The sequence below is a fragment of the Lygodium microphyllum genome, chromosome 20 (assembly GCF_053477565.2).
Source record: "Lygodium microphyllum isolate KBCC chromosome 20, Lygodium_microphyllum_v1.1.10, whole genome shotgun sequence".
NCBI lineage: Eukaryota > Viridiplantae > Streptophyta > Polypodiopsida > Schizaeales > Lygodiaceae > Lygodium > Lygodium microphyllum.
In genome coordinates, this window is record NC_141154.1 from 75,824,643 (window position 1) to 75,839,519 (window position 14,877).

The following is a 14,877-nucleotide window of genomic DNA, read 5'->3' on the forward strand; positions in this document are numbered from 1 at the left end:
TTAAAATCCCCATAAGAAGAACCCGGTCCACCTTTGAAGAAAACAGAGAACTGCAAAGGGTGGAGGAGGAATTGAAAAGGCTTGAAGAAGAGCATAGGTCGAAATAAGAAGAGGAGGAAGAACGACTGAGGCAACAGGAGGAGGAGGAGATCGCCTTGGCCATTCGGAGATTAGTGGAGTAACCCTTCCAATCTTAGGAATTGGTGATGAGCCTAGTACGAGATGACATGCCAAGCATGAGTGCAACAGTTGAAGAGGCAGTGGTGAAAGGAAAGGGTAAAGCCCCTCTACATGAAACCCCACCAGTCATGGCCACCCCTACAATCACCCTGACACAAGGAACTATTGAAGGGGTGATCAATGAAAGCAACATCATTAGTAAGCAAAGTGCAAAAAATTGCACCTACACCTAGCAAAGGAGCCCTTGTAGGAGCAAAGAGGCCAGTAGTAGCCAATGTAGAATCATGCCAAGGGCCGAAGGTACCCCATTTGAAAGTGTCAACTACCTTGGTGCCTTTAGCCATGCGCAACATTGAAGATCATGATGAACTGGTAAAAGAACTTCAAAGCCAACTCGATAAGGTGATAGAGGAAAAAAGGGCCACGCTTGTATTTATTGCAAACAACATTGCGAGCCCCTCTCACTCTATCATAGAGTAGTTCATTTCTGCTTCATTGACTTGTTTACTTGTAAAACTCATTGGAAAATCCATATTATGTCCACCAAGATGGCACAACACTACTCCCATGACAAATTTGTATCTGTCAATATGCACATGGAAGGTGATTGACCAATCTAGGGCTTGTAAAATTGGTGTAATGGTGAGATCCTTCTTCAAGTTTTCATATGCCTAATGGTATTCTTCAATTCACTCAAAGGCAATCGACAATTTGTACAAGGGTCAAGCGTGGCCACTTACAATTTTTTCTAGCATCATGACTCTAGCAGACATCACCATGCTTAACATACGCAAAAGAATCCTAGAAAACCGTCGGCCACCAGTAGCCTAAATGTAAAGCTTTCTAGGTGGTAAGTTGTCTAGAAAAATGACATCCACATGTTGAATCATGACATTCCTCTAAAATAAAAGGTACCTGATCAAGTACTACACAATGATGATAAATCTCATTCACACCTTTCCCATATAAAACACCCACAATTATTGAAAAGAAAAGTGCTTGTTACTTAATCTTCCTCTTCTTGAATTTAGAAAGAGTTTTCGCCAGGTTTCTTGGTGATAGATAATGTGTAATAGATGCATACCATGATGGAATAAAGGCTACATCAATTTTGCATAAATCCTTACAATCACTAACATTAGCCCACTTCTCCTGAGGCTCACAAAACTCTACTAGGCACTCTATAAGATGTTGCAACTTTGGTGGCTTACTCCTAATCTCATAATCAAACTTCTACAAAGAAATCAACCACTTGGCTATGTTGAGAATCTGTCAATCACACCTTGTGTATGCCCCTTTGTATGGAAAAACTAGGCTAGGAAGATGCAGTTTATTCTAGGAAGAGAGACATAATCCCATATGCACAGTGTATGTAAAGTGCTACCCAGCTACTCTATAAAATGATGTACTTGACTATCACTTATATATAATATGACAATGCAATAGTACTTGTCTCTTTCTGTCAAGTAACTGTGTCATTGTCTCCTTACACAAGAATGTCTTTATGAGTCCAAGCTTCCATCTTGGAACCTAATTCACTTGTGTGTAACAGTTGGTCTTTAGTCCTTGGTCAATGTCATCATGAGTTTAGTCTATGCCTACAAGCCGCCATAGCCATGCTCTAGATTTGCATCTTTGATATGGTATTAGAGCCTCGTTGGGCATGGCCCTGCCTCTCCATCCTCTCTTGGTTCCTCTCAATCTCTGCCCAATTTCTCATCATTATCATCATCATCATCTAAGCATTCCTTACTCAATAAGGACTTGGGAGCCACTGAGAAGACCTCTGCTACTCCCTTCTGCAAGCTCCTCCCATGGAGGCCAGCATAGGAAACGCTCCCAAGACTTCCACAAGGCCCCCTATCCATATTTTGACTCCTCAAGGCTGCCTGCATCCTCTTCATCCTTGTCTCCTCGGCCTTCTCCATGGTCCTATTATTGGCCCCCCCACCTCTTCCTCCTCCGCCTTTATAGCATCCATGACAGCCACCGCCCCCACCTCCATGATCCTATTATTGGTTCCCCCCCCACCTCTTCCTCCTCCGCCTTTACAGCGTCCATGACAACCACCGCCCCCACCTCCATGATCCTATTATTGGCCCCCCCCACCTCTTCCTCCTCCGCCTTTACAGCATCCATGACAGCCACCGCGATGTCTTGTTCTTCTTCGGTCACTGGCTTGCCATCTAGCCCTTCGTCTTCAAGAAGGTTAACGGCACCAAGGTCATTGTCTCTGGTCAACGTGTGCCCCTTGGCGAACGCGTCATTGTACTCTACAATCACCGCACTGAGGTTGATTGGATGTACATTTGGAGCCTCATGCTGTGTTGCAAGGGTCGGATCGGTTAATAACCACTCTCAGCATTTGGCAACTGGTTAGTCTATATCTGCCAGCAATTTAATTGATGGTTCTAGTTATGTTGGTCAGCCCGCAATGTGCGTGCCATGCCCTCAGAGTCATACCCTGGCACAACAGATGTGATGGTCCCTCCTTGCTATGCCAGCAATACTAGCAAAGGATCAGATCATGGAAATCCTCAGGCTGTTGTAGTTGATGGCATTCAGTTAGGCTTTGGCAGATTCCCTCAAGTTGTGATTAAGAGTAGCGTGCGCAATGCTCCTATCTTTGGATGGGCATTCTACGTGCTCGAGTTTTTGCTCATTGACAGGAAATGGCAGGTGGACGAAGTGGTATTTCAGAATTCCCTTCAGATGTTTAAGGATCCTGAGGATCCTCTGCGGGCTGGCCGGAAGGCACATATTACACAGAGGATAAATGCTTATCAAGTCAAAAATTTGTAGGGGAGAATGGCTTGCCCAAGTTAAATCATATTCTTTTACCTCAAACAAAGGGTTGCTATGCATGTTTATGTCATTTCCGCAACTCCATTGATGCAGGGAAAAATGGAATTGTGAACATTCAAGTCCCATCCATGTTTCCATTTGAAGATTTTGAAGACACTCTAGCTTCTTCGGTCTCATTGTGCAAAACTCAAAGATGATGATGTCTTTGCTTGAGGGGGACATAGACATGAACATGAAGATCAGTACAAGCAAAGTCCACCATAAAGAAGAAGACCAAAAAGACCATGAAGAAGAGAAGAAGATCAACCATGAAGATCAAAAGACCACATCATTCAAAGCTGAAAAAGAAGAACCAAAGATGACAGACAAGAAGATTTTCCATGCTGACAAAGAGAATGTTTATGCTTAAAAAGACCACAAGGGCCTATTGGTCCTTGTCTCTCATTTTCTATTTTAAAAAGCATTGTAACTGCCTTAATGTTCCTTTCATAAGCATTGTAAACTCCTCATGTAGCCTATGCATAATAGCCTCTACACACTTAATGAGCCCCTGTAACAACCCCTGGATGTCTACCATGTTTGGGCGCTACCCACACTTAGCCTTTTCTATGATAGCCTCTAGATGCTTCACCTGTTTTTGGCATGCCCACACTTAGCAAGATTCCACTCATGACAGCCTATGTACACTTAGTGCTTTTCACAGTTGTGATTGAGGAGGGGTGTTGAGAATCTATCAATCACACCTTGTGTATGCCCCTTTGTATGGAATAGCTAGGCTAGGAAGATGCAGTTTATTCTAGGAAGAGGGATATAATCCCATATGCACAGTGGATGCAAAGTGCTACCAAGCTACTCTATAAAATGATGTACTTGACTATCACTTATATATAATATGACAATGCAAATCTTTTTGTCAAGTATCTACGTCATTGTCTCCTTACACAAGAATGTCTTTATGAGTCCAAGCTTCCATCTTGGAACCTAATTCACTTTTGTAACAGTTGGTCCTCAGTCCTTGGTCAATGTCATCGTGAGTTCAGTCTATGCCTACAAGCCGCCATAGCCATGCTCTAGATCTGCATCTTCGAAGGCTAGGCAATTAGGGGATTGAAGCTTGTTTAGTATAATAAGTGCAATCCCTCTACCTTGGTGAAAAATGCCACCTTCTCATAAAGAATATAATGTCTAAACTTCTTGGTGGCAAATACCATAGCCAAGCAAACCTTCTCCAAATATAATGTCTAAACTTCTTGGTGGCGAATACCATAGCCAAGCAAACCTTCTCCAAATAGCTATAACGAAGCTATGGAATTTCCAGCTTTCAGCTTACAAATGCAATAGGATGATAAAGTTCTGCCTCCTAGATTTGGGATAAGCAACAACTAATACTATGCCTTGTCACAACCGTGAATATATAGAAAACCTCACCCCTTTTTGGAGATTTTAAAAATGACACTTTGGATAATTCCATTTTAACATCTTCAAATGCCACTTTATGTGCTTCCATCCATTCAAAAACATGGCTATGAGATAAAAGATTCGTCAAGGGTAATGATCGTTTAGCCAATGAATTAATGAATCAAAGATAATATCCCTGTCGATGAAACAAACCGGTGAACTTCCCTAGGGCAAGTGGGTGGGCTTAGGGCCACAATAACAACCACCTTTTTAGGGTCAATGGCAATACCAGCCACACTCACAACATGACCTATTAACAAACCATAAGGCACCCCAAATACACACTTTCAAGGATTCGATGCTATGCAATACTCATGACATTGCTCAAAGCATGTGTGTAGAACAATTAACTATATTTGACAAGTCATGAAAACTACCCCCAAATAATTTATAAAAACCTTTAGGTCTTTAGGGGATATGTCAGCAAAGGTCTTGTTAGCCATTCTTTGCCAAGACCCAAGAGCATTGCATAGGCCAAAAGCCATCACATGGTACGCAAAAGTACCAAAAATTGTAACGAACATCATTTTTAACTTATCCTCTTTAGCTATGGCCATCTAATTATAACCCACAAAATATTCCATGAAAGAGTATATCTCTTGCCCTGCTAGTTGATCTAAAATCTGATCGATAAATGGCAAAGGATAATAGTCCTTCACTGCCTACTTGTTCAATTCCTTAAAATTGGCACACAGGCAAATTTGATTGTTCTTTTTAAGTCCTTCACTGCCTACTTGTTTAATTCTTTCTTATTGCTAGTTGTGAACACCATTCTGAATGTTCAATACAAAATATCATACCCACCTTTCTTAAATGCATCAATTCTTCAAAAAGAGACTCTCTCAGATCAAAAGGCATCAGTTTATAACCTTCTGCCTTACACTAACCTTCTACCTTCTTTCAATGGGATTGTATGCACAGCAATAGAGGGTGTGATTCCCTTTAATTTTTTATAAATCCATGCAAATATATCCCTAAACTCCTGTAGGAGTTTCACATAATCCGCACACTCATCAGTAGATAACATAGTGCTAAGGTTAATGGGACGAGGTTCATTGGGAATCCCAAGATCAAAATCTATCACATCAACATCATGAATCCTGTCCTTTGCCTCTATTGGCTCATTTAGACATATTTGATAAACCTCCTCGGTCATAGAATCCTCTTCAAAATTGCTAGAACTCGAGGTTCCAATAGCTGAAATTCCCTCGAGTGCCTCCCATTCTATAGTGGAATGTAATGCCCTTTCATCCAACAGGTGGTTAGGGTATGCATCCAGAATTATTCTCTTTAACCCACACCCAAAAATTAGTCAACCACCTAGGGTATCCACTAAACAATCAGAATGTAATATCTACAAATGTCTAAGAAACAACCGATAAGTTGGCCTTCCACCAAATTAGATGACACAAAAGTCAAGGATGCACTCAATATTAGCAATCGTCACATGTACTTGCGTTACCATTCCTTCCACTTGTCTTAGGCTATCATCAGCCATTTTTAAAATTGTTGTGACATCCTTTTGGATTGGTAGACCCAACCTCTCTAATAAATCCATACTCATGATGTTTACGGATGGGTCTACCACTACATTGTCTATCAAGATTTCATCAACATATGCATGCACCCAAGGATAGTATTATCCCACCATTCACTTCCCACTCAATGGACATTAAAAGATTCAACGACATAACTTATTTGTAGGATTTTATTGAACTCCTTATAATGTTTGATGACAATTAGATTAACTGTAGCATATTCACATCTGGTTTAACTTCACAAAGCATGTTTGCTAGATTAAACTCATGGAAGTTTGCCACTACTCTCTTCTCTTTCCACACCAGCTGCTCTTTTGGCTTCTTGATAATCTTAGTACCCTCCTTTTCCTTTGATTTATGTTTTCTTTTAACCATAGGCTTCTCTAAAGTTCCCTCATTTTTAAGAGGCCCCGCATGGGCATCCAACACCTTCTTGTTATCTTTACTAGGTTTATGGCTAACTTTGCTTGTGCTAGGGTAATCTTTTTGAACGTCTTTCAATTTCTGACCTCTAGTTACTACCCTAACATTTTTAGGAGATAAATTCTCACTGATCAACCAAACTTACCCCACTGGACATTTCCTCGAGTGTGGCTTTACCCCTTTGCAATATTTTCTTAGGGCCCTCTCCTTTGGCATTCTTGTTATTTGCACGATGGTTCATAGGACTAGGTTGCTGACTACCTGCTGGAGAGAGCTAACCCTACTCCAATAGGTGGTGGCTAAGTGACCAAACTTTCCACATATATCACATTTGACATTAGGATAATTACAAGGGAAATGTTGCCCACCACACCACTTACAATTGAATCGTGCATGGACCCCATCATCAAGCTTTCTAGTAACCATTAGATTTTGTTGACGTTTTAAGAAATTAACATCTATGGTGATCTGGAAATATTGCTTAGTGATCATATATCTGTATAATGTTTCATTATATATTTTACCTCCTCTACAATATTTGATACAAAGGATTCATAACCAGTGGGTTCATGAGCTACCCTCTCACACTAGATTGCACAACTTGTAAAGGGGTTGTTACCTGGATTGACCCTTGGTTTAGAAAAGGAACTATTTGGCTCAGTGCTGGACCTAACGACATTAGGAAGAGATAGCAACAAAGGCACATTTTTCATCATGGTTCCTCTACCATTTGGGTTGGTCACAAGGGTCCTGATCGCACCTTGATCTTGATTAACCAATCCCAAATTATTTCCAAGACTAAGGGTTGAGTTTAAATTTTCCCTCAATGCATAGACCACTTGTAAGCAAAACTCTACTTCCTCTTCTTGGGTTACAGTAGTATCTATATCAGCTAACTAGATAGAAATTACTCAACTCCACTTGGATATTGAAGTCTAATCCATGCAAGAATTATTACAATTGGGGAGCAAGTGGAATAGAGATAAAAGCTTGCAACTTGCGAAAGACCTCTTTCATCTTCTTGGCGTATGGTCAGGCATTTTCATGAGGCTCTTGATGTGTCATATTTAGAATATGTAGCCGATACTATCCACCTCTCTCAGGGGAAATGTCGCTACAAAAGGCTACAAAAAATAGATCAATCATAGTTATGGTACCCACTTCTAAGTTGTGATACCCACATTGCAGCCCTCCCTTTTAAGGCCATATTAAATAACATCATTAGATGTCCCTTGTCTTGGATTTGAAAGTTTAAACATGAGCTTTCAGAACTCACTTATGTGAAGCTCTGCATCCTCCTCCACTAACCCATTAAAAATGAGTAGGGGAAACCCTAAAGTTGGCAAATCCACTGTTCCCACAGGAATGGTAATAGGTTGTGCCATGAGGATAACTAAATTTATTGTAGGAGTTTGTGACGATGCAACTACAACTCCACTTGAAGTGGGCTAACTTACTAGGAGAAGGGGAGCACTTGACCTTCCTCCTCCTCCTAATGAGCTGTTTATGCCACTAGGGTCACTAAGACCTTGCCCTAGTAAGGGTATTAGGCTGCTATGTTGAGGGGAATATGTCCTAATTATTTCAGCTTGTTGTCTAGCCCTTTCGGCTCTTTCTTGTTTTTGGATCTCGGCTTGATGATGTTTATCAAGAAATAATGGGTCAATCTCGGTGATCTTTGGTATAAACTAGTTGACTAGTCCCTAATCAACCAAGTTTTGTTGCTCCAAGAAAACCCACCACTTGTCAAACCAAAAATGGTCTCGACATTGTTGAAGACATTATCTATGGTGATGAGACCGTCGGTTCTTCTAGTGAGAGAAGAATTTTTATATATTATACACAATGTGTGATTCCATCTAGAGAGGGTACATATGGATATATCGAGGATTTGCCTTTGCCAAGTCTCCCATCTCTAATTTGGGAGGTTCCTAATAAGGCAACGATGCATAGTTTTAAATTCAAAATATATCAAGATATTCAAAAAGTCCATGACAGCTAGAAGGATCTCAAGAAGAATATACTTGTCATTGTTTATCCACTTACATATCTTTGTGGGCTGCTTCAAAATAGCAAACTTACAAAGAACAAAAGTATCTTGGCTAAGTAGAAATTTTGCAGAAGCAAAACTAGATAAAATTATTGGAAGGCTTTGGAAATCTAGAGAGGTTGACCATAAGGGTGACACCATAAGGTGTATTGTATGCCCCCAATCCTTGCCTCTGTGTTATAATATAGCATGAAAAACTCTTGCTTTGGGCTTTGATTATAGGATATACAAACTTAAACCAGGCATTTGGATTCCCTTGGATTCTGATAGAGATTTCATGCCTTTCAAACTTAGGGTGCAAGTTATAGAAAAGAAGGTAAATATCACTTCCAATCGGAGTCTTAAAGATGCAAGGGATACCTTGAAGATGCTAGATTGTACATCCCTTGAATATAAGTTCAAAGTAAATGGTAAAACAATTGGGAAAAGAGCTGAATGCTCTTTCTCTTGTATGAATTGCTTGCCTCCCACAATTGTAAGCTTCGAGCCATAAATATGAAAACATTGATGACATTTAAATTTGACAAAAAGCTTTTCATTGAATCAAGAGTTACAAAATTGAAGTGTAAATTAACAAGGATCTTGCTTCATTTGCATCTATTTGTCTTCTTTTAGCTTTGTAACTTCTTCATCGCTTTCTACAAAGATATCTAATCTCCTTACAATGGCTTTTTTCTTTGGTTGCTCGAAGAACTTGACTTGGATAGGGGGCGTCTTCTCTTCAGGCTGATGAGGAGATGGACGAGAAAGTGTTGGCATTTCTTTCTTTTTTGAGTTTACCTTACTTGTCTTTCCAGATGACTTGCCCTTCGCCTTACCCTTACTCTTAGTTGAGGATTTTAGTGGAGGGGAGTCAGGGTTGATTGGCATGATTGCCCTATCCAAAATCAACTCAATACATCCCTCTCTTATCCACCATGTGTTTGAATTGGGGTAACCTTGGCACTGCAAGGAAAATTATAATAAGTTGGAAATTGTACCCAACATGTCTCTTGAAAAATCGGAAGTTGTTAGGGCAGTGATAATTCGTACTCATAGGGAGTTAAAATGAAGAAATGGAATGATGATAAAATTTTATGATAATGCAACAATTGTTGTGAAAGCTCAAAGACATGTTGCTCAAAAAGCAATGTGAAAGATACTTACATTAACCCCATCTATCTTAAATCTATTGTTCTACAAACATTTGAAATCACTCTCCATCCATAAGAATGCACATCATTTTGCAAGGACACTTCTTGTTGGAGAAAGTTATATGGTTTTTGAGGATCATCAATATCCTCATATGTGGTGTCCAAAAAGGTAACCACCAGCCTGCCCAACACTGTTAAATGGAAACATGTTGATAAAAAAGACAATCAAATAAAATAAACAATAAACCAAAAAGTAAGCATTATTCTATTCAATGCACATTTTTGCTTTGCCGTGGATACCACTGAGAGAGTTCATAAGGATAATTTCTCTAGTGAGAATATCAATATATATTAGGCTCCAATGTCCTCTACAAAGTGAAATGTAAGTAAGAAATGAATACAATAAAGAAGTATACATTAAGCCCTTTGCAAAAGTACATACCTTTCAACGTAATGAAAAAAATTATGGTAGTTTATGATTGGATCGAACGTTTTGAAAAATATTTCAAGGTTTGAACAAGATCTTGAAAACAATTCCATTGATAATAGTGGATCAGCATATAGTTTTAGAGATTTATTGGTTGAGAGAATCAATCGACACCATAAAACCAATAACAAAAACAAAGGAATGTCATTTGCAATGAACAACACCATCATTACATATAGTAAAAATTTTGAGTCAAAATGCCTTACCTTATGCAACAAAAGACTAAGAATCTAACAATTGAATATATTTCTTTGCAAGCATGAATTTTTCCTCAAGGGATATACTTAGATAGTGTCATGTGCCTACCTAACAATTCCCTAGTAGCACGTTTTAGTGGTCCATCGGGGAACTATCCTAGATGGCTTCGCCCGACACTCGCGAGAATGCACAGGATCTATCGTTTAGGTGTCCCAAAGTCCACCCCGTAATGGAAGGTATCGACCATCCCCACGAGGATCAACTTGCAAGCTCGAGGTCCTAATTTGACAACTGAGGACTTGATGCACCAGCTAGCTCCATCGGAGGTGTCCCAAAAGGGCTTCTTGTCCGATTGGAGCGATCATAGTTACCCTTGGCTCATGGAGTGCAACCCTTTTTTCTAGCAACTAGTTAGGATACAGGGAACCTTAATGGAGTTCTGGCACAGCTGCTGCACCTTTCCCCTAAGATACTTATTGATCAACGTTTTAAGACCCGACCCTAGGTAAGTCAATGCTCGGCTCTACTTAATTTCTCCTAATTAGCATTTCATTAAATCTCTTGAAAGAAGCTCCCAGCTTACTGGGACCACCCATCGGTAGGACGGATCCGTCAGGGATCTCGCCCATCCGCTTTGCACAAATGATTTTCTTTAGTTTTCTAATTACCTATCACATTAAGTTATGGCATATAAAAGCAACTCCGTTAATTAACTTGCAATCATAGGTTCCTTTGCGTAATTTTACATCACAACACAAAGACAGAGAAAAACAATCTTTTGGCAAAACATATTTATTTATTATTTCGCAAAAGTCATTTACAATGCTTTTTCCCTTCTGCCTATGTAGAAGATAAAACCTCCATTCATCGGAAAATCCCTTCTATCTATGCAAAAGAAAGAAAACCCTCCAAGATTTCCGTCCCTTCACTAGTAATGGGAAATCTAGGATCCCATCCTGATTCGCGTGAGGGTCAAGCAGTTCCTAGGGGCGATCGAGAGATTTACGACCAGAGCCCCCTAGCACTCCCGCCTCCTCCTACCTAATGGATTCCTCACCGAGCGACCTCTCACCATCGGAGCTGGTCCAAAGCTCCTCGTGGCAGTACAAAACAATCCCCCTTGGAGTAGGATTCCGGGTCTAGTCATGGGGGAGACATAGCGCGATCTTTCCTCTTATTATGCTGATTATATATTTACAATCATATCTAACTGTTACAAGCACAATTAATCATTCTTGTGCAACCAACAATACATGCACTAATAAAAAAAACAAAAGCAAGTGTTTTTAGCATAGGAAGCAATCCCACCCAATTCTAGGGTTTCTCTTTTAAGGTCCCACCTTATTCTTAGGGTTTCACTCCCTACTTTCAACTCTTTTTTCCGGATCCGTAAGTTATCTCACGAATCTGAAGTCTATTTTATGTATATGAAAACTTGGTATTTTCGCCCTAAAAGATAATTTGGGCATTTATACCTATGGCATGCAATTCATGCACTGCCCTGCCCTAACTCACACTTAGCAGGATTTCAAATACTTTCCCAAGTCTGTTTAGACATTAGAATTTGTATCGACAAATTCTTATCAATGTCCAATAAGTCTTACAAACTTTCGATATTTATTTAATTTCTTGATACTGATAGTTTCAGGGTTGTTGAGTATTTCATAGTTGTTTTTGCTTCAACATCCTCGATATTTTAGGTAAGGTTTTCTCATTGATTGATATGTGGGTCGACTCATGATATTGACGCTCTCGCTAATATAACCATTAATATTAACATTGTGTGTGTTTTCAGCAAGAAATAATTTTTATTTTATTCTGCTCGTATTCTATGGTTTAATCAACGATGTCTGACCATTTGTCGAACTTTCAACATTATCTAGGAAGATCAATTTTCATTTAGCTATGTCATAAATGCAATGCTTTTTTAAAAAAAAACTTTATTCTAAGCAATGTAAAAATCATAAGTATAATTTTTCTTTCATCTTTCAGACATCGAATTATATTACTACGCACCTAATTTATGCGCATCTAATATATATTTTCCTATATAATTTTCTATTGATTTAATGTATTAATTATTTCATGATATTATCTAAATGATTTTTTATAAATTATTATAAAACTCATATGAGTTTTTTTTCATTAGCAAAATGAAATAGAGATAGTCACTTTCAGGGAAAAATTATTAAATATTCCCTTTCCTAACACCGTCTACCTTTTTTTAGTTATTATAATCACACGCATCATTAACGAAATAACAATAAATATCACAAAATAAACCATAATTACGATATTTTCTTCATGATAGGCATATAATCATTTTTCAAGTGAAAGAGTCTTTTCATTGAATAGTTTATTATTATATTACTTATGCCTTTTTCCTAAGCGACAGTTCATATGCATTTTATTTAAAATGTGTTTATAATCATTTAAAGCCAAATATAGCGATAAGCTTGTAAAACATTATTTTTTTCCAAACCGACGAGATGTTACCTCTATCAAGTTTTTAGTAACGGGGGTTTCACCAATTGCTACCGTGTTATTTTCTCCATCAATCGCATTTCTTGCTTCTTTTCCTTCAAATGGGCTTGTTGAATTTTTGCGACCTCGTGGAGCCATGGATGTCAGGCGAAATTAACGTGGTAGCTCAGGGAGAGTTGGTGGTCGTCTAAAAAAATTTCGCCAATGTTTTGCTTAGTGATATGATTGTATGGAGGAAAGGCGTAACAGGGGGTAGAGAAATTGGAAATGAGGTAGAAGAGGGGTATTTTCCTTCTTCAAGGCTCAAGCTAGAATGGAAAATAGATGTAGAGAAAATTTTCCATCATTAGGAGGTATTTCTTCTTGCTTTCTTTGTGAAGGAGAGGGGTTGTATTTATAGCCATAAGGGGAAAGCATGCAGTCACTCATTCTTTTGGCTACTTGTCAAGAGCTAAGTAAGCTTGATAAAAAATGTTTTTTGATTGCCTACCTGTTAGATGGTGGCATGGGAATGATTTTAAAATGCTTTCTCTCCCTCCACATGGGCATAAGAGGGTCCAGGTTGCTCTAATGGACACCCTTGATAATCTATAAGAAATGTCTTTGATAACTCTGATAAATACTGTCTTTGAAATCACATGATGTGTAGCTCTTTGTGCCTTCCTTATCTCACTAATTTTTTTTTGAACATTAATAAAATCTAGACTTTCTCTTTCTTTTAGACTTGGAAGGCTCTTCTCCATGGGCACAAGAGGGTCCAGGTTGCTCTGTTTGTTGAACAGGGGCTCTAGGGGAGGTTGGAAACTTGGCAGTTGTAGGGAAGGACTGTCCAGCAAGGTCACAACGTTGGTTGTCAACATAATGAAGCTTACTATGGGCAGGAGAAGACACTCTTTGCACTAGGTTGCTTAGATTGCATGGTAGGAGACTGAGAGAAACTAGAGGTAGGAGGATTCTCATGAGGGAAAAATTGAGCAACCACTGATGGCCTTGTCTCTTCCTCAATATCTTTGCTGTCTATATACCTTCCTTGTAGTCTACTTTGTCCTAGCCATCACTTGTTGGAAAATGACACAAGTTAGAAACTTTAAACTCAAATAAAAGACCTTAAACACAAATTAGAAATTTAAAAAATAAAACATAAATTAGAAACCTTAAACACAAATCAAAAACCTTAAATCCTAATAAGAAAATTACAACATTAGATACGATGCAAAGGGAGGGAAGCCCAAGATGGAAGGTTATTCATTCGCATCATATCTGCGAAACAAAGATTTGAACAACAAATATGGTGCGAATGCAAAGAAGTGTTAAATCGCAAGCCATACATTTGCACTGTATTTGCAGATGATAGATTTAGCATGAATGCACTCGAGCTGCATGAACAAGGTTTTGTCTACTTGCACTGTATCTGCAGGTAGAGAAACTTGCTACAATATAGGCATAGGAACCCACTCTAAGCAAGGGTGCATGAGGGCAGATGAGTGTGAATAGCCTTAGGGGTAGGGGAAATCCTAACCCTAGCTTGGCAGAGGCTATACAACCTATGGGTCACTATCATGTGTGGGAGAGTGTACCCAAGTTGTACTTGTAAGCAACTTAGTAAACAAGATGTTGTTCTTATACTTTGAGCTCTCTCCTTCCTCTTGTGCACACATTCCAATGCTTCAACTCTGATTTCTCACATGGTATTAGAGCCTTCTCTAATCTCTTCATCTTCCTATACCCTCAGCCTCACTAAGTGCACATGTTATTTTTCCATCATCTTCATCTGTTACCTCTTGCCTCCATAGCCAGCCAGATCCCTTGACCTTGGAAGAGTTGGTGTGGGAAAAAGGAGTTTCATCTCCTGATTCCTTCTAGAGATCTTCTCCTCAGCTCAGGGTGAATCAACCTAGCACAACAAAGCCTAGGATTAGTCAATGTGGTGGGAAGCATTCTCCAAATCTCAGAAACGGCGTAGTTTCTGACAACGTGACGTCTTCAGGCTTGGCGTGGACAGAGTATGTAGTGCAATCTCCTTGACCACCATAGGGCTTTCATAGCCCCCCTAGTTGGCCATCTCCCCCTAAGAGGGCTTGGGGAAATTTCATCTATGTTGGCTGCTAGAAGCCAAACCCT

At 39.3% G+C, this 14,877-nt stretch overlaps 1 pseudogene; it reads left to right on the forward strand.

The window, feature by feature from the left end:
* Window positions 1–522: 522 nt before the first annotated feature.
* Window positions 523–3,830, forward strand: LOC148019040 (putative 1-acyl-sn-glycerol-3-phosphate acyltransferase 5; annotated as a pseudogene).
* Window positions 3,831–14,877: the final 11,047 nt, after the last annotated feature.